The 20,000-nt window shown below is 37.4% G+C and overlaps 1 protein-coding gene across 4 annotated transcripts in view; it reads right to left on the reverse strand.

Annotated features, from left to right (window-relative positions):
- Nucleotides 1-20,000, reverse strand: part of ATXN7 (ataxin 7) — an 83,528-nt gene that overhangs the window by 60,514 nt on the left and 3,014 nt on the right. For all 4 annotated transcript variants that reach the window (XM_051788795.1, XM_051788798.1, XM_051788796.1 and 1 more), the window contains exon 2: nt 4,434-4,526. The gene's annotated coding sequence lies outside the window, so the exon portion shown is untranslated. The remainder of the gene's footprint in view (nt 1-4,433; nt 4,527-20,000) is intronic.

Raw genomic sequence — 20,000 nt, forward strand, 5'->3', positions numbered from 1 at the left:
AGCCAAATAATGATGTGAAGAAAGCATAAACAAACTATATAACACAGCCTGGAAAAGGAAAGAAAGGAGACAGAAAGAGGAAACGAAACATACAAAAAAAGAAAACTCACAGTTTTAAAGCTCACTAAATAGTTTTAACAACATATTAAACATAGTTGGTGACACTATGAATAAATGTATGCCTACAAACAACATGCAACTGCTGAAAACTGCAGCGAATGGTTATTTTGTGGCATGACACTGCAGGCATTTTTTCACCTGTACCAGCAGGTTTCATTCTTTTGCCAGGTGGTCCGGGAAAGCCGTTCAAACAGGGAACACCTACTTCAGCTGTTCAGTTAGAATCTGTATGACAGCCTCTGTATAGGACCTGAGATATGACAACTCTTAACTGGAATGAAAAAGGAAGGATGAATCTGCAGCCGAACTCTTTTAAGAGCAGAAGTACAATGATGCGATTCACCGATGATTTTCCACAATGAAAGTGAAAGGATGCGAGAACTGAAGTGCAAAGGGAAGACAGGGAGAACCCCACGAGGGTGTCACTTAATCAGCACTCAGAAGAAAGGAAAGTAGTGAATTCACAAAGTCTGTCAAGAAAAAGCTCTGAGGGGCATAATGGCATTAAAGGAAATCAAATAAGTTAATTCTAGCCAAAAGGTATGAAATGATCAAGAAGGGCTTTAAAACTAAGAAGAAACATTATTACTGAAGACTTGTTGGTAGATGAGATTGAGGATGAAGTGACAACTCAAGCAGCTGATATGCTGAAGTCCTGACCCTCCCATCAGCTCCTGCTGACAGCGGTGGAACGGGGAGCACATTCTGTGCATTTTAAAATATATCTCCAGCATGAGAAGTGTGAGAATATAATTGGACAAGTAAGGAAGCAAGAGATAAAAATTCATATAAACCAGAACATCCAGATGAAGATAGAACCATCCAGCCACATAAAACAGACCATTTAATTTAAGCCCCTCTATGAAAAAATATTAATATGTCAAGAAAAACACATTGTGGTGACCAGTAGTTCAGTGAAATGGAGCAATGTCTCCCTTTATAACTAAACACAGGACCATGATCCTGCAAAATAATAATCATCTGCAGCACAAAACAAAAAATTATATAAGAAACCATGCCAGTCTATTATCCTTTTTCTCACAGATCCTGGGAACAGGTTGATGTGTATAATTTTATTTATGAGTAATACTTCAAAGGGGGAGCTGAAGATGCTCAGAAGTGCTGGAATACAGCTACTTTAAATACTGGAATATGAAATTACTGTGGGTACCTACTATCAACCACCTGTACCAGAACAGAACAATATTGTTAAGATAAGAAGAATAACTTAAAGTATCCTTTTCTCAGAGGGAGGAATGGGGCAATGAAGGTTAACAAGTGTGAGTAAATCTGCAAAGAATTCTGCATTAGGATGAGAATGCACTACATGCTCCTATATGTTTATCCAAACACCACAATAACACTTTTACACCCAAATTATAAGCCAACATTATTGCCATGCATTAATAAAATATACAGTATCTATCAAAACATTGCAACCACTTCCTTCTTTTCTTAACTATCAAATATGTCTTAAAGGCAAGTCAGATTTCTGCAAGAATTGATGACACAGAGATCTAAAACAGAAAAGGAATAGAGGAGCACAGATCCTGTGCTTAGATGTCACTAGATAAGAGTCAATTCTTGAAGAGAAATCTGCAGAGAAAACATTCAATAGTGACACAAAGTTTCCAAATGCTAAAGATAAATAGGTAAAACTACACAACATGCATCCAGTTAATGATTTGGAAATCAAACTAATGTTTATTAATTTTACATAAGGTATTGGAATCACCTTTTGAATTTGGAAATGTTAAAACAATTTCAGCAACCCAATTATGCAGATGAATCATTTTAATCAGAGGAATCAGAAATAGGTATGACCTTTTAAATTCTCATTTATACACAGAGAATATGACATTACAACTTAGAATTATTAAAATATACAGCTATTCAGGCCAATTGTAACAAAACATTAGTGCTGAGTTTCCATTTATTGAATTCAAAACACTCAATGGGGACAATTTGGTACTGATGATCTTCTGATGGAACCTACCTACCACACAAGGTTTCATAACCCTGCCTGGTTTCTTGCCAGTTTGTCCACATGGCTCCAAGACTCCGGGTCCAAGCACAGCCCACAGGACTCGAGTTCCTTGAGACTACAATAACACCAGCCTATGATGTGAAGCTGCCTGAGACCCTCAGAAGTTTGACATGCTGATTAACCACAAATCAAGGATCCTGAGAACCCTGGCACAAGGAAATTTAAATTTATACCGTTCTTCTCATGTTTGACTGCTGCCTGCTGATGCTTTGCTGATGTTACCTGCACTGACCACATGCTTGGCAAGTTAACAACAAAGTATCACACAAATAGGACATGGGCAGATCTGTGGGACTTGACTGGCTGCATGCAGGGGTGCTAAGAGAGTTAGTTTGAAAGGTCACAGATGGGGACCCTGAGGTTCTGAGGTTGCTGGCAAACTGGCTAAACTGCTGTGCTCAAAGGGTGGTAATGGCTCAAAATCAAATTGGCAATCACTCACAAATGGAGTTTTGTGGGGTCAACACTGGGCTCAATGCTATTCAATATCTTTTAAAATTATCTGGATGATTGGAATAAATGCATTCCTACCAAGTCTGTAGATGACACAAAAACTAGGAAGACAAGTAGATGAACCCAAAATGTTACTATGTACAGAGACTGTGACAGGCTGGAAGACTGAGCCATTTCAAGAGACACATTAAAAAACTGGACAGGGTCCAGCAGAGAGCCAACAAAATGATTACAAGGTTGGAAAACTTCATGAAAAAATCAGATGGAATTTGGTTTGCTCAGCCTAAAGAGGGGAAGGTTCAGGGGAGATGTAATCAGAGTCTTCCAATAACTAAAAGATAATTATAGAGAAGATGGAGGTACTCTCTTCAAAAGGAACACAGTGACAGGGCAAGAGTCAACAGGCACAAGTTGCTTCAGAACTTCTGTCTGGATGTAAGAAAAAAATATTTACTGTGAGAACAATTAAATATTGGAACAGGCAGCTCAGAGAAATGGTGAACTTTCCCTTGCTGGAAATACTTAACACTTGGCTTGACCAGGCCTCAGATAACCCATCTTCAATAGAAGGTTGGACCAGATGATGTCTAGAGGATTCTTCCAATCTAGACTTTCCTACGATTATATGAAAACCTGATAGATGTTGTGGCCTGATTTAGTGATGAGGAGCAAGGAAGTAGATAAGAACAAAGCTAACTTCTGCAACCCCAGGTACTCTGGGTTCACTAAGACAGCCACTTCTCCGGCTGCTTGAAAATCCAGGGAATCATTTTGTAATAAAACCTTGAAGTATTACAGCTTCCAATGTTACATACTGCAAGAGCCAGACCAGGACAAACATTCCTCACTGTTCCTGAGCCCAGGTTAACTCTGCCACTTAAATAAGTTCTGCAGATCAACTCCATGCTAACTGGCCCTTTCTGCTGCAATCTATTTTTAAATACATTAAGAGATGATTTGCACAGCAAATAGTGGCCAGGCTGTAACAGTCTGGATTCTTCATGTCTGTGCATAAGGGTGAAGTCTTTTCTTTTGTGGTGTTAAGCAAAAATATACAAAATGGTGAAATGCACGTGATGATAAAGAGTAGAGATAAATGTAAGGGAAACAGAGAAAGAAACAGATATTGTTTCAATGAATTAGCAGTACCTGATAAAATAACCTGCACTAGCAGCCTTTTAGACAAAATTTCAATTTATTATCATAATTTTCTCTTTTTTTCTAACATTCTGCCATGTACACTGGTCATGGAGAATACTCTCACTGTGTTAGGCAACTGTAAAGTCGTCACCTCAGTTTACAACTCTACTTTCCAAACTTGTAAAATAACAGGACTGATGCAGCAGGTAGGCTATGGTATATACCAGGGCCTAACAGACTTCAAATGCTTTAACATATCATGGAAACATGGAGGTAGACAAAAATAATTATTCATAAAAAGGAGATTACTTCTTCTAAAATATAAAAACTAATAAATTAAAAATGTTGATTCTATTATATTCCCTGTCTGCCACAACTTAGTTTTACAAATCTATTCACCTAATTGACTGAAAGATATAATCCAAGTTAGTTTTATCTTTTTAAGTTTGGCTGTCGCATGCACTGAACTCCCTCTAGGTTGACTGTCAGGTCACTTTATTTCCCACTGAAACACACATTAAACATCTGCATTTAAAAAGTCTCCCCTCTGCAACTGGTAACACTTCAGACTTGCTTTGCAACCCTGCTAATACCCTGTTCTCCACACTTCTCACAGATAAAGCACGAGAATCTTATGCTTAAGGAAAATATTTGGGTAAGCATGTCACAGTACCTTGAAAGTATGGTGAATCGCTGGGTTGACTTATCAATTGATCTTCATCTGTTCAGATTTTGGAAGCTTTTCCTAACTTGTACCTGATTAATTCTGAAAGTAAAGAAAAAGTACAGCAATAAGGAATTTGAAACTTTAACTGCATTTCCTAACTATAATTGTATCTATTTAAAAACTAATATGAAGCATTTTATCAATTCTACAAATATATTTTCTGCAATGGGTTTCAAATTGAAAGGTAAGCAGGGAGCTGTTATGGTCTCTTCTGTAGAGAGCAGCTCTTTAAATGGCAGCCTGACATTACCAGAAAGGTATGCATTGGATGAAACCTCAATCTTCAGCCCAGTTACTGCACTTACATCAACTATTACTGACCAGATTCCCAAGCACATGTGTCTGTATCACAAGCAGGAAACACGACGGTGCTGGATTTCCTACAGAGGATTTTTCTAGAATGCAGGACGACTCCAACAACAGGGGCTCTCAGGACTCAGCCGTGGACATTTTTACCCCCGTGCCATAGAACGCGGGCAGCTAAAAACGATCCCTCACGTAATCATCATCAGTGACTATCACTGTACCACTGACGAAGAATTTAACAGAAAATAGAGACACGTACACACTGAGGCCTTCCCACAAAAGGAACTTTTACCATCACAAGCTCAGGTTTTTGAGATCCTTTCATTCAATGCTTATAAACTTGTTGCCTGTATAAACTAAACTTAAGGGTGGTTTGCTTTGGTTTAGCCTAACTGGTTAAAGCTAAACCAAAGCCCTGTTAAAAAATATTAAAATCAATTAATTGATTTTTATAAGTGCTTTGAAATTAAACTGGTGACTTTCTTTTTCACCACTAAAAAGCCATGAAGATCCATATAAACAAGCCAACCTAGCACTGGGGCCAGATAACACTTCAGAGAAAACTACTTTTTTCCCCTCCAAGGACACAAGTCCAGACTGCTCTGGACTAAAGTCGAGACAAGAGGAATGCAGTCCAAGAGGGCACCCAAGCTGTCCCATGGGCTGTAGGGCTCTGTCTCAGTCTGGGGGCAGAACTGTGTTTTTCCCAGCTTCTGCTGCTCCTCTGGGAAGCTGTCTGCAAACTGAATTCATGTCTTTAAAGTCTTTTTTATGCACTGAGAATAAACTCCTTTTTTTCTTCTTTTCCTTTAAACTGCAGCTTAGCAGCTGACAGTACCTTGACTGAGATCACTTACATATGTATTTACTAAGATTGACTCTGCTCAGTGACATACCTGATCCTAAGAAGCATATCTTAGATTAATTATTTTCTAGTTACTTCATAAAATCCAAATTTTTTGTGTCATTAATGGACAAGAGAGCAAGTCCAGTATTACTTTTTCTCTCTCTGCTGTAGTCACTCTTCTGCTTTGTGCTTAATAAAAATGATCATTAACAAATTTCTACTCTAGTAGAAGTCTCAGAAAACATTGTATTTCCTTGTTACACATACAAATATCACCAAATACTACAGTATAAAACTTTCTCTTCAACTCTTGCTGCTGCTGACTGGGAAAATGCAATGCAGTGTTTGTCAAAAATCCTTTTTGTCCTTTTTTAGTTTCGGACAGGAGACTGAATTCATATGGACCATCCCCTTCCGAGAAGATCATTCAATGTCTGGCATTAAAGTTCCAGTCCCTTCAAGCCTATGACCTCCCTGCAGTGGAAGTAACTCATTCCTCCATCTCTACCCCAATTTCTTTAGGGAATATGAGAGCTGTGCATGCAAAACACTCTTTCTTTTATCCTGATGTGTTATTTGTTACAAAACGGCGAGTTCTGATGCTTCATGCAAAAATGAAAACAAAAACTATAAAATAGAAGATGTCTCCAAAGACATAAAAATCCGTGAACAGGGTGATAACAGGTAAGTACAAGAAATGGCTCGGACGAGGGTGAAGGAAGGATCAGCAAAAATGTTATTCCTATATATCTGAGAGATCAGAGCATACTATGTCACCACCTGTGAATTTTGCTGTAGGGATTATATCTGCAGCCGAGTTTGAAGGAAGTTAAAAGAGTAAGTTTCAAAAGAGTAAAGTGACAGCTTAACGACCCTTTAAAGAGAACTCTTTCTCTGGATAATGGGTGGCAAAGAACAGGAATGATTCTTGTTGAGAATTTACAGCAGGTCAATTACAACCACAACTGTCAGCAGAGTGTAATGCAAGGAAGGGATGGGATGATTGAGAACAAGCCAGAAGGAGCTCTTTCTCCATAAGGTACCCTTGGTACCTTGGAAAACGGAGATCTAGCTGAAAGGTGGAAAGATGACAAAAACAGCCGAAGAAGCAATCCAAGGAAATGGAAGAAGGCCAGCATTTCCAAACCAGTGAAGCATTAGGTCACTTCCCTTGCCTGACTATCAAAGACACTTGGTTGCAACTGCTATTTAACACTTCGAGGAGTTACTGATATGCAAGACAGGAAACCACAGCCTGGCAGAGCAAAAGCTATACCCCAGTCAAAAGTGTATCAACACAGAAGCATACAATATAGGCACAGTTACAGTAACTAATTATTATTAGTGTATAAGCATTTAAAGAGAAACACATTTACACGAAAATTGTAATTGCAACTCATCAAAATAAAAGAAAACGTAAATGTGTGTCATAGGACATCTCTAACTTTTGAGAGCAACCCAAACTCCTTTAACTCTTTTCCTTTCCATCTGTTGGAAATATGCACCAAAGAATGTGCCTACATTGTGGAACATATTTTTCTTTTGTTATCTACTAAATATCCAAATTTAAGATAAAATACAAAGGCTACATATATATAAACAAATATTTGGACACATTAGGGATAATCACCCCAGTACTGGGTTTCATTTAGACATTTCCTAAGTAAGGGATAACCTTATGAGGTCTCATTCTGCCCCTTGGAAAAGTGAGTGCAGGAAGGGTGTGTTGAGGGAACCCGACTGGGCAGCAGCAGGCCAGGGGCTGCTGTTATGGCCACCTGGTAACTCAAGGGTAAATCAGAGCAGTTCTCAGGTTAATCTTGTCTGTGCCGGAGACTGATTCAGGACAACCAACTACAGAATCTCAGGGGGTCAAAGATGACCCCCAATTACATAATTGCATAATTGGCCCTCCTAGTCCCTCCGGGACACACAATTCTTCACATCTTCACAGACTGAAAAATAACCACCAGCTACATGCTTCAAACAGAGATTAGATACAAAACTTCTGTAAACACCAGTTACAAAATTGCAGCTTCTCAAGATTTCATGTATTTCCTATGTATACCAATAGGAAGTACTTCTCAGAATTACCGAAATATTTAGTATTATTTGTGCAAAAACAGATGGAACAAAATATTTGCTTCAAAATATAATTATGGTACAGGTTATTCTGAAACTATTTCCAACGTGCATATAGCTATCTTCATAACTAATGAGAAGGGTGAAACTTAAATAACTAATACCTTAGTTACTATATATTTTAATCAACGGAGAAACAAACAACACCTTTGGGATAATTATAAATAAATTGATAAAAATTGCAAAATAATTATGCACAACAATGTGCACTTGAGGGGTCTTAACTTTGACTACTATAATTTTCCTTTGTCTAATAACAACAGGAAAAGATCAGCTTTCATTATCTTCCTCAACAAATCATCCCATCGCTAATTTTATTTTTATCTTCCAATCATTTCTCTTTTAACTTAGAAGTCTTCTTTAGCAGTAAGATGAACAAAGTCATAAGAAGCCTTTGCATATTGCACTTCAACAGTTCAAGTACAACCACACACAGCAGAGAATAGAAAGGTAAAAAATCATACCTGGTTTCAGAAATAATGAAAGATTTTCTATAAGCGAGTATCTTGTCTTATCAAAATACCTACAGCTTGCAGTATGATTTACATCACTATTTGAAAGTTCAATCCATAAAACATGTTAGCTTACTGCAGCAAACTAAGATAAATAAGGACAGTTGAAATGATATTTATACATTTCTTTAAAAATGGTATTTATATACATCTACAGAGAAGAAAAAGATATGTTCTGCATTTTATGCCATAGGAATATTTCATACCAATCACAACTTGTATTACATCAGAAACACAAACAATAAAAGCCTGGCAGTAAGCAGTAAGACACTGGACATCAAGATTTTCTATTTTTAAAATAAATAATATTCTGATTGGATCATTTAAAAGGGTGCATGAGGTAAAACAGTAACACAAAAAACAATATAAAAATGTATAATATAAACATAGCTTTCAAAACAGAAAGGCACAGCTAATCAAGACAATCGAGAGTACATGATTAATATGATTTGCAAAATTTATTACTGAGCTTCACTGTTAAAGGTAATATTATTCAAACTACACTGTCACAGTTATTGCAGATTAAGGATTTCAAATTAGCTCCTCGTGTATATCATTATTTTGAGTGGCTGCATTTTATCTGTCTAATTTTAAATTACTGTAGGCAGATGAAAGTCATCTTAAAATCTGACTCATAATTCAGGTACCATACCACTAACCTTAACAGAGATGCTGGTTCTTACACAGGTACACCACTATTTTCAATGTAAACAAAGGACACTGGCATGCACCCCGGGCTAAGGATGTCAGCATTTTTCAAACACCTTTCTGACTGTTCCATTTTATGGTGATGCAATATGACCTACATTTTCAACGGCCAAAGAGAGACAGAGAGATAGAAAGGGAGGAGACAGAGAAAAGAAAGACAGACAGACCTTTGCTGTCCTTATCCTCCACCAGCTACAGCTTTAACTGTCCCTCATGGGGATGGTAATGGGCAAGAAAAAGCAGAATAACCTTATCGTAAATTCTGAATGAGAAGCTAAAGATAGGCTAGCATAAGAAACAGCAAAATTTTTTTCCTTCAATCCTGTGAACAAGTACATAGTGACACCCTCAACAGGAAAGAACAGCAGAATCAATAATTTTATAATCAGTTCCCAGAACAAAGCTGTCTGCAATAGGGATGCTTATTTTACCACCGTGTATTTTCTCTTTATGCTCCTACCACTTCATTTCTATGTGTTCCCTTTAGATCTCAAAATGAAACACAAAATAATCCATATCATTATCATCATTTTTACAGACAGAGAAATTCAGGAAGGAGGAGTGATTTGCCCACAGTTACATACCAGGCCCAAGGCAGGCTTGGGAACAGAAAGCATCACTCTTCATTATCTCTGTCCTGTGCAATCTATTAGGGACTGTGATACCTGTCATGCCAATATATAATCTTGACATAATACCAGAATTATCTCTATCTTGTATTTCTTGCACATGAACTTCACACAGAAATCTGTACTAAATTACTGCTAACCCCCAGAAAGCTTTCCCTCACAAACGATGGTCCACATTTCTCAAACTGGCTGTGGAAATGCACTTGACTGTGAGCTGTACAACTCGGCTCTGGAAACATCAATGATATTTTTCATCATAAACATGTAAAAATATAGACCTAATTAAAGCTTTGGTTGGTTGGTTGGTTGTGGGTTTTTTTCATTCTTCTGCAACTGAAGCACTTTTCCTTTCTAAAATCAGTAGTTTTCCACAACTAAAACAAGCATGTTCAGAAATTAAAAGCTTGTTGCTAGGACCGTATTAAGGAAAAATCAAGATCTTTTGATTTTCAGTTACTCTTCTTCAGTGCAAAAGATGTCCTGCAGAATATCTGCAAAGTAGATAGAGGATCAGAGTCCCTTTACTAATGGTGGTAGTTAATATAACATGCAAAACAACAGTAAACAATTTCCTTATCATTAAAACTAAAGGCCAAAACATAATCTCAAGTATACCTCTGTAAATCCAGAATTACTCCAGCTTTTTCCAAAGAGTTTCTTGGGATTTGCATATAGGTAAACGAGACTGTAATTTGGCACTGTGTTTGAAACCAGAGATCAACAACATGTATAGATTAATCCTGGGTTTGAACTGTATTTATGATAACAATAGCTTTCTTATCAAGCAGCATTCACTTCGTGAAGAGCAATCAGCCTTGCACAGCAAGTGGTGAGAAGCTGTTGCTCATTTGCCTGAGTGCTGCTGCCTTTTCTAACAGCAACTTTACATCAGACTGTTCAGTAGTGAGGAGTTAGGGAGGCAAACAGCATCTATACGAAGAAAGGGAGAGAAAAAACTTAAAGTTCGTTCTACTGTAAAGAGAAGAGACAGAGGGGAGAATCAAGAGACAAACTGATAACACCTGTGAAGGAAGGGAATTACCTGTGATGGGAAGGAGTTTGGAAATTGAGAGAGGATTGACACTGCAAAGGGAGCATGGAGGGGCAGGAAGGTGGGGGAAGACACAAGGTCTTAAGCAAAATGAGAACAGTTTCTCCTTCAACACTTGCCCATGAGGCTGTGAGAAAATCTCCATTCAATTAAATAAAATTACAATCATACATATCTCCACTCCTATTATCCCTAGCTGAACCTTAGTCAATCTATTTTACTCATTGAAACTGAATTTAGTGGGAAACTGCTATTTCTTCCATTATAAACAAATTTATTTCAGTGAATCTAGGATAGGAATCATGCTGATACAAAAGATATCTCTTCAGTATTGTCAGCATTACTAAATGTTTCACTGCAACATTTTCTCTTATTTTTTTTATTTTTTTTCCCCCTTCTGTCACAATTCAGAAGGGGAAAAAGCTGAGGTGACACTTTTATTGCTGTCCAACACCATAAAAATTCCAGCTAGAGAAGCCAAGCAGTGCAGGGATTTGCAGGGTTCAAGCCTAGCATCCATCCCAGAATGACTGTTCCCTTCGCCTACCAGTGACTGCCATCTAGAGTCAGAGCGCGTCGGCTCACATGGAACAGGGTGGGAACAAGGACAGAAATGGTCCAGCAGTGAGAGAAATGCCAATTCCAGTCAAAAAAACCCAGGAACTCACATTCTAGAAAGCTACTACTAGCTTAAAAGATTAAATTATTTAGGTTTCTCTTCTTAACATGCAATGTTATGAACTCGTGACTAACGAGCATCTGGCCCATGTCTCCCTGCTTCTCTCCAAAAACTTCAATTTTGTTATAAACGTGCAAGTTGAACATGTGGGAAAACTACATGTAAAATAGCACTATACTGCTCTTCAAGTATATCCTGTGTTTCAGTTTGTTTGCTAAGAAATATGCTGGGCCATGCTAAGAAACTGAATACAGAATCTCATCATTAGCTGAAGATGCAACAGTCACATTTCAAAGACTACCTGTGTTAAAATGCTGACAAGGCTTTAACATTCATGACATTAGTGATATTAATAAGATGAAAAATGTCTTTTTAGCTGCATGAAACTTCGTTTAAAAACCTTACCATTTTCATTTTAAGAAATATATTCATACTGACCCAAATATACGAGTGTCTTAAATGTCTACAAAAGCCCACCTGAGCCAACAGCTCTTCTCACACACTGTAAACTTGACATATATTTATATATTTATTATATATATATAATTAATTCACAGCTGCTTATTATACAATATAAAAATCATATCTTTTTCTAACTACTACTTATGTAGCTATTAATAAAGCACCTAATACTCATGCATTAATCGACCAACTGCTAGATACTCTTTAACTGAATAAAAGGAAGAATTTTTTGTTATCATTTACCTGGAGAATATAATAATTTGCATTTTAAAATATTCCCAGTAGCAGTTACCTTCTCTGCAAAGCATAAGCAGATATGAAGTCACAGCCATGTAAGTAGAGTATTAGCATACTCTTTAGCTATTAAAATAATTTATTAGCTATGACTAATAATGCCTTGTGAAGAAATCAGTTCTCGTTTCTTCACTCTGCTGCTCATGGACAAGAAGACTGGTAATGAAGCATTATAAAAACACAAGATTTCTTCTCACGTTTGTTGTTGCATTAGATACACAACCTCCAGGTCCCACAGTATCCATCCTCTCACTGCTAGTTCCACTAAGAAATTAATTTTTCCTAAGGGGAAACATATTCACAGATAAAATGAAATTAAACGGGATTACAAAGCTTGCTGTTGAACACAGCTATGTATGAACCTTAGGCCAAGCTGTAGTTACTGAAATCAACAGTTTCCTCCTGGTGCATGGATGCAGCCAGCTGGAACAATTGCTCATTCTGATCCACACTCAGCAGAGAAGAATATTTAAACAGAAGGACGACAGGGACTCATTATAGCATTGTCCTAGAGGACTACATGCAAGAAGTACTCCCCCCAAAAACCCAAACCTGTTGAAAACACCTTTCCTTGACAATAATCACAGATCCAACAAATTTCACTTGAAAGTGAACTGATAAACAGGTTACAGGAGTGAAAAGTAGGTTTCAGCATGTATCATGTGCTCTGATCCTATTAGAATCTGTCCAACGTGTAGTTACAGATCTGTTAACTAAAGGAGAGATCGAAGGAACCACCAAAGGTCAGACAGCCCCTCCCTCAGCCCCAGGGCATGATAATTAGACGACCTGGTGGGAACAATACAGGTAATCAAACCTGTTCTTAAAGACCTGGGGCAATGGATGCACCACTGTTCCTACAATGGTGATTACTCCAACCTTTCAATACTTCCACTAGAAAACTGTGTTTGTCCATGATCAGTCTTCATCACTGCAACAGGATCTGTTCCTTTCCCCACCTGACACAATGCCCTTCAACAGATCCGTGTACTCACCCTCTCAGTCCCCTCTTGTTTAAGTTAAGGGATTGCATTCTTGTGGCACACATTGTTTATACATCATGTTTTTTAGATATTTAAGCAACCGCACTGGCATCTTCATACTTCGTCTTTTCTAATTTCATTCAATGATGTTCTCCATGTGTGCAGTTAATTAATACTTTCTTTCAGAACTAAACCAGACCAAGGAGAGTTACTTTCACAAATTCAGCAACTTTAATATTTTTATATAGAGTTTTTTTGTCTAAGAAAGTTTAGGAAGCTCAGCTAGAACACAGTAGGCACTCCTTTCCTATGCAGTGATTTTATTTATAAGTAAACCAAACAAAAGTATAGATGATATTCCTACCACTTTAAAAATTCAAGTCATGTTTCTGATTTAATACACATCACTATTATGGTGTGAGCACAAATATAAAAAGGAGGTTGGCCTCATTGTCCTGCAGCAAAACTATGCACTTTCCCATTGATATCAGAGATGGTGCACAAAGAAGAGCTGTGAAGAACCAGAAACACACAAAAATAGTCATCAAATGTCAAGAAAAATAAAAAGTCAAAAATTGATCTGAAAACTTCAAAGTAAATCTCCAGAATTATGACCACATAAAAGCAAAGGGTTTTTTTTCCACATATCCTCCAGTATTTTATTTATGTGCATAAACCCTCAATAGCTACATTTTCTCTTTTCGAAGTATTTCTATTTGTAACACAAATTTTACTCTTAAGATTTAAATTCTCTGATAACAACAGACAACTATATCACATATCAACATTCCTCTCGATGAAGACACTTTCCTGGGAAGATCTTTGACTTGATATCAGAGATCATGGAATTTCCAATTACTCCTTCCTCCTTTCTCAACAAAAAGGATAATGGAGCGTAGCCAAGTCTGGGCCCTGCTGACAGCTGATTAGCAGAAATCATTCCTTTAACCACACTGACACATAGTTAAGGTAATATTTTCCTACTTCTGTAGCTTTGTCCAAAAGAATTACCTTTTCTCATGAATTACTGTAACACATCTCAACCACTACCCACAGTGCTGTACCCTACCCACACCTCCCAGCAGCTGCCTTGTGCTAGGGCTGTCCCTTACTTATTTTTCCCCAAGCCATGACAGTATTGCAGCTGCTTAAAAGACACCACCTGCACAGAAGCCAGCAGAGAACAACTGCTTATCTAAAGACAACTTTACTTGCCAAGTGACTTTAAGAGGCCTCTTCAAGGGAGCAACACATTCTCATAGCATCCATCTCAAAAGAAGATACAGAACAGCAATTACACTCACTGATATTAACAGAAAGAGAAGAAAATGTAGGTTGCAAAATGGCTGTCTTAGAGTTGAAACTCTCGTGCCAAATTTAGTAGGCCAGTCCTAGAAAGACATGATGAGGAACAGACTCTGTGAAGAGGCAACTACAAATCAAGATTTGATAAGAATAATCCAGTCATTGGGAAACCCATTACCTGTATTACATCGTATTATAAGGCTACACCAATATTTGAGAGGACAAGTAAAGTTCAAAATCCCTTCAAGAGCTTGCAAAGGACAGATTTCTTTAATATAAACATTTGAAAACAACAGTTCTTGAGCTATTTCCTTCCATTTGTTTGATGACATGAACTACAGTTACAGTCAGTTGCTTGTGCAAGTCTTCCACATAACAACAGGAAAAAAAAGCTCCACCAGAAAACCTGACTGTAACTATCACACTATTCCAATTCAAGCAAAGTGGCTGCAGCTCAAGTGCCATTTAGGAACTTTTAAAATTAAATTTCAAACTAATGACATTTTTTTAAAAAAATCCTGTATGTTTTATTTTAATCTACATGCATATAGTTTTATTTCAGGATATGTTATTGTTCCACACCATCCTAGCTTTATATATAAATACATATATACACACACATACCAAAAACCACAAGCAGATCTCAAAAATGAACAAAAAACCACCAACTCATAACTGCCAAAGTGACACTGGAATGAAACTAAAGTGAAAATATTTACCGTGAACCACAAAATCACAGGTGCATACTTGCAGTTATTATTAGCGTGTCTTTGTTTTACTCTCACCTCCTACAAGCCACTCTTTATTCATCAAAGTTATAAAATCCAATTTATCTGCCTTGTCTCTTTTATTAGTTCAGTTCTCTCCTTCCATAATCGAAATTTAAATTTTTATTAAAATAAAAGTGAAAGGCAGGGGACCAAAAGGAACTCTGGTTTTCAAACATTTTGCACTAACGTTTTGCAAAAAAAAAACCCAAATCCCAACAAGCCACCACGAAAGGTGTTTATGTCACCTTTACTGAACCATTATTATAAGAAAAGTTACCTTGTAACCTAGTTAAAACACTATTATAAAAATAGATACATTGTTACATATATTTGTAACTACTATTAAGAGAAATAACACTTTGGGCTCAGTGTTTTGGGTACACATATAATCAATTTCATATCTCAATTGAAAATTTACATGTATATATAAATACATATGTATATACACACACTTCACAGAGAATGTATTTTGTGTTTAATTCCCCTTTTTCCCAATGTTTGACATTAATTTATGTATTTACTTTTTTGCAACTCACCAAAACATTTTTTTTTACAAAGCAGATGACTTTATTCCACAACTTGTTTGGGGTTGGTTTTTTCTGTTTCTTATACTTCCCAAACTCAAACTCTATCCCTGCTTGCAAATAAAGTATGGAAATCACCAGGGAAGTGCTCACACATCTTGAACAGAACCTGACCTGCAATGCAAAAATTATCTTGTTTGTTCTTCTTCACTTCTGAAATTACTAGTTTGCTTTAATGGATTATTCCCTTAAACACCTTAGTCCTCAGTCATCGAATACCTCCTGTGCTGGGCTACACCGCTGTGTTCAGTTTGTCTTTCTCACAGCAACACCACCTCATACTAGTCAACAGTCTGATGATTACAAAATTCACTCTGATGGAAAGAATTATGGGCATTAATCCCCTCAGGAAGGAGGATAGCTGGGTTGAAGTCTCCCACACATGTGGTGAGCAGTCTAGCGGATAACAGCTCTGCTAATGACGAAAAGGGAACCAGAACCATCGCCACCTCCTGGGTTTTGAAAGCAAAGATTGACCTTTGCTCCCTTTTTGAAAGAAAGGGCTTATGATCCTAATTTCAAGAGAGCATGAATCCAAAATGCTCCCTAGAGAAAGGTGCTTAGCCCTGGATAGAGGCAGGATTTAAGCATGTTCCTACTTCAGCTACTGCATAGAAAATGTGCAGATTCATCATCTCCTTCAAGCTGCTCTGGCTGGTATAATTTTAACAAAACACGAGCAGATACTAAATCATTTGGCCCCCTCCACCCTCACGAAATCACAACCCAGCTGGCCTCAGCCAGACCAACCTTCCCTTTGGTACAATAAACTTGAGGCAGGTAAGGAAATGCCAAAACCTGAACCTGCCCCTTCTGGATCCGAGAGCCTCTGCTGGAAATGCCAAGTTCCCCTCTCACCATCGAAATATTTGTTTAAACCATCTGCTTTGACAGCAACTGAAACAACAGTTTAGAAGCAACACTTGGCCTCCTGGAAAAAGAAAAAGAAACTGAGGAGAGTGTGCCTTCTTCCTAAGCAGGCCATAACTTCTCTTTGGGGTTTTACCCTGCTCCCAGTCATTATCAGTGGGATAATGGTGGTGAGAAACAAAGTGTTTTCATAGAATCACAGAGTATCTTGAGTTGGAAGGGACCCAAAAGATCACTGAGTCCAACTCCTGGCCCTGCACAGGACAGGCCTAAGAATCCCAACATGTCTGAGAGCCCCATTTCCCTGGGGAGCCTATTCCAGTGCTCAACCAGTGCCATCCATATTCGATGCAACATATGACATACTAAAACCTAAACCTGAGCAGGCATCACTAAAAGTGTGCAATCATGCCTCCAATTATTTCTATTTCACTGCTCAGGCTTGTACCTCACTCAGAAATCAGGGGGTGAGAACATGTGTCAGTGTATCATGTTTTATGGGAACTGTAAATTGTAGCTGTGCTTAAACACTACCCACTGGCAGAGTTTCTCTATTACAAGAAAATAAACCACAAAATAATCCAAAGCAAAATATAAACCAAATTTAAAATGAGAAACAGATGTTTATCGATAGAGACCTGATACCCTCTTTCTTCATCTCCTGAGATAGAAGCCTTTCTTTCAACTACTGTCCATGACACAGCCAAGCTCTAAGTCTTATTAAATTTCTACATCTTCTTTTACAGATTTGGACTGCTTTTAAAAAAATTAAAAAAAAAAAAAAAGAAAGAAAACAAACTTAACCAACTAATTTTATTAAACTTTGAAAAGCTGACTCAGAAGCTGCGCAATAGCTCTGATTCAGCTTTCTTAGCCGAGTCAAAGCATCTGGGCACGTGATTCAGAAAACACCGCTCTTTCAAAGGAGGAAATGCCTGTTTTCCCTTGTAATCTTTGTACAAAATTTCTTTGGTAGCACTAACATTTATTTAAACATGATACAAGTAAATATGATATTCACAACTCTCTTATTGTGCATCCAATGTTTCAAACCACAGTTAAATACAAACATTTACCATTTGGCCCAACGCCAGCAAAGACAAATTTTCATCTAAGTCAGTAGTAAAACCTCAGTCAACATCCACCTCTTCCTCTGAAAATTCTGGCACGACACTGATCACTACCAAAGCCATGAACTGAAGGACTGGGGAAGTAAAAAAAATAAAAATACGCTCTTTTTCATTAGAAAAAAAATAAAATAAAGCCATTCTGAAAATATCCTGCCAACAAACCAAGAGGCTACTAGATAACTGACTAATCCTGCCAAAAACAATTCCAAAAGAATAAACGTCTGCTTTCTTACAAAATACATGAAACAGAATTACAGAATAGCACGAAATGCCACCCTAAAATTCCCTGAGTCACTTTAAATCACAGAATGCAACATGTGGGATCTTGAAGGCACTGCACAGGCAGCTGAAGTCTGCAGTGTTAATGATTTTTAGATTAAAAGAAAATTCTAAGCAGCTAATCTGTCTTGCAGTAGTTTCATGCCACTGAGTTTCACGAGGCACCTGTTAAAACACCTTGACTCTCTTGCTAAGTGGGAATCTACCAAGTGCCTGGGAAGAGGGGACCAATGACCCATTGTACCACTTCTGCTAATTCCACTCCTCAATTAGAGCCCCTTTTGGCACACACACAGGGCACACTTTCCTTTGCATCCCTGCACCTGCATGCTCTGGTTTCTTCACTGAATACCTGTCTTTCCAGTGTCACGCAATTTCAGCTTGAGTTTGACAAGCTTTAATAAATTCGTCACAGATCATCTTAAAATGTACAATAATTGATCTTCAAGCTTCATAAATATTCACTAGGATCCAGAGATGAAATGTAGAAAGCTGTTACATAATTCCTGTGAAGATATCTGAAAGAGGACAGTACCAGAATGCCACCTGTATAATTGAGATTAACTAAGGCACAGAGCCTTTACTTAGGAAGAAGTTATTTAAAAGGACCACACAGCACTGGGGATTTTTTTATGAGTAAGATAAGCTTTTGTCTCCCTTCATGAGAAAAGAAGTAGTAATGAAATGTCTTTCTAATGAACAAAATATTTCCAGGACTTGTATTTTGCAAAGTGCTTCTGTCAAAAATTCTGAAATTTTACGTGTTTCTTTCAGTTACAAAGTAAAAGACAACAAATATAACCAGTCCTGTAGCCCACAACTTGTGGTTCCGTTATTATCTGATAAGAGCATGGTTTTTAAAGGACAGGATTAACAGTACATTTAATCAATCTTGGTAACACAGACAGTAGACAGCAAAATTGATTATTCTTCAGATAATAAAATGATGCATTTTTAAAGTATTGGTATTGTCATTACAGTCACAAGTATTTTCACCCTCCCTTCTCATTCTGCTGTAATTCTACGAAAATGTGCTGGCTCTGCAGAAACACAAGGGTCCATGTCAGGAAAGCCTTTTACAAGGCTAAGAACCAACTCACTACTTTTTTTTCTCTCAATCACTGGGTTGAAAAATTTCAGGTTTATCTGCCAAGAGTGACTATTTTAATATCTGCAGAATTAGACAGCCAGTGTCTAAGAATTCTTACAGAACGAGATGACAAGCTCTTGGAAGACTGACGCTGGTTTTCAGTAAATGCTGAGGCTAAAGAAGGCTGCAAAGAAAATACAGCATTAACATAATTTAAAACAAAAAAAACCCAGGGTGACACCGATAGGTTAGTTTGATATCAGTCTTGCACAAAATCATGGTATATAATCAACAGAAAAATAAAGGATGGTGGTAAAAAGCAATGCTAAACATAGGCTTACAGAAAATAGGTCTCGCTAAATAAATTTGGTATGGCTTTCTGACAAGAATATAGGTTGGACTGGATAAAAATACCTTGTAGTTTCTGACCTACTATACTTAGATCTCTGTAAGATTTAGGGCCACACAACAGTCTGATTTAGAAGTTATTCAACATGAAGAAAACCTGGAATCTAAAACCACCTCATAAATTATTAGTGAGGCTTAGGAAAAATATTTTAAATCCACCTTGTCAATAGTTAAAGCTGTTTTCTTAGCTCTTAAAAATCAGAGCTCATTATAGCCTGGAATACTATAAAAAGCTTCTTCCCCTTTAACTTTTTCTGCAGTTGGGAAAAAAAAATATATATGCACACTGTTAAAGAAAAAGGGAGGAGGTATAAAGTCACTTTAAACTTTGACTCTCATAGATTGTTTTTCAGGAAAGAAAAACTTCAGCTTTAACAGATTTCCTCAATAAAAAAAACAAACTGTGTACTTAAAAGCCATATTTTCAGGGAAAAAAAAAAGCTAATGAAAAATCAGAGCCAGTT

Source organism: Manacus candei, unplaced genomic scaffold (assembly GCF_025592945.1).
Source record: "Manacus candei isolate 608988 ecotype Guabito, Panama unplaced genomic scaffold, ASM2559294v1 h1tg000025l, whole genome shotgun sequence".
NCBI lineage: Eukaryota > Metazoa > Chordata > Aves > Passeriformes > Pipridae > Manacus > Manacus candei.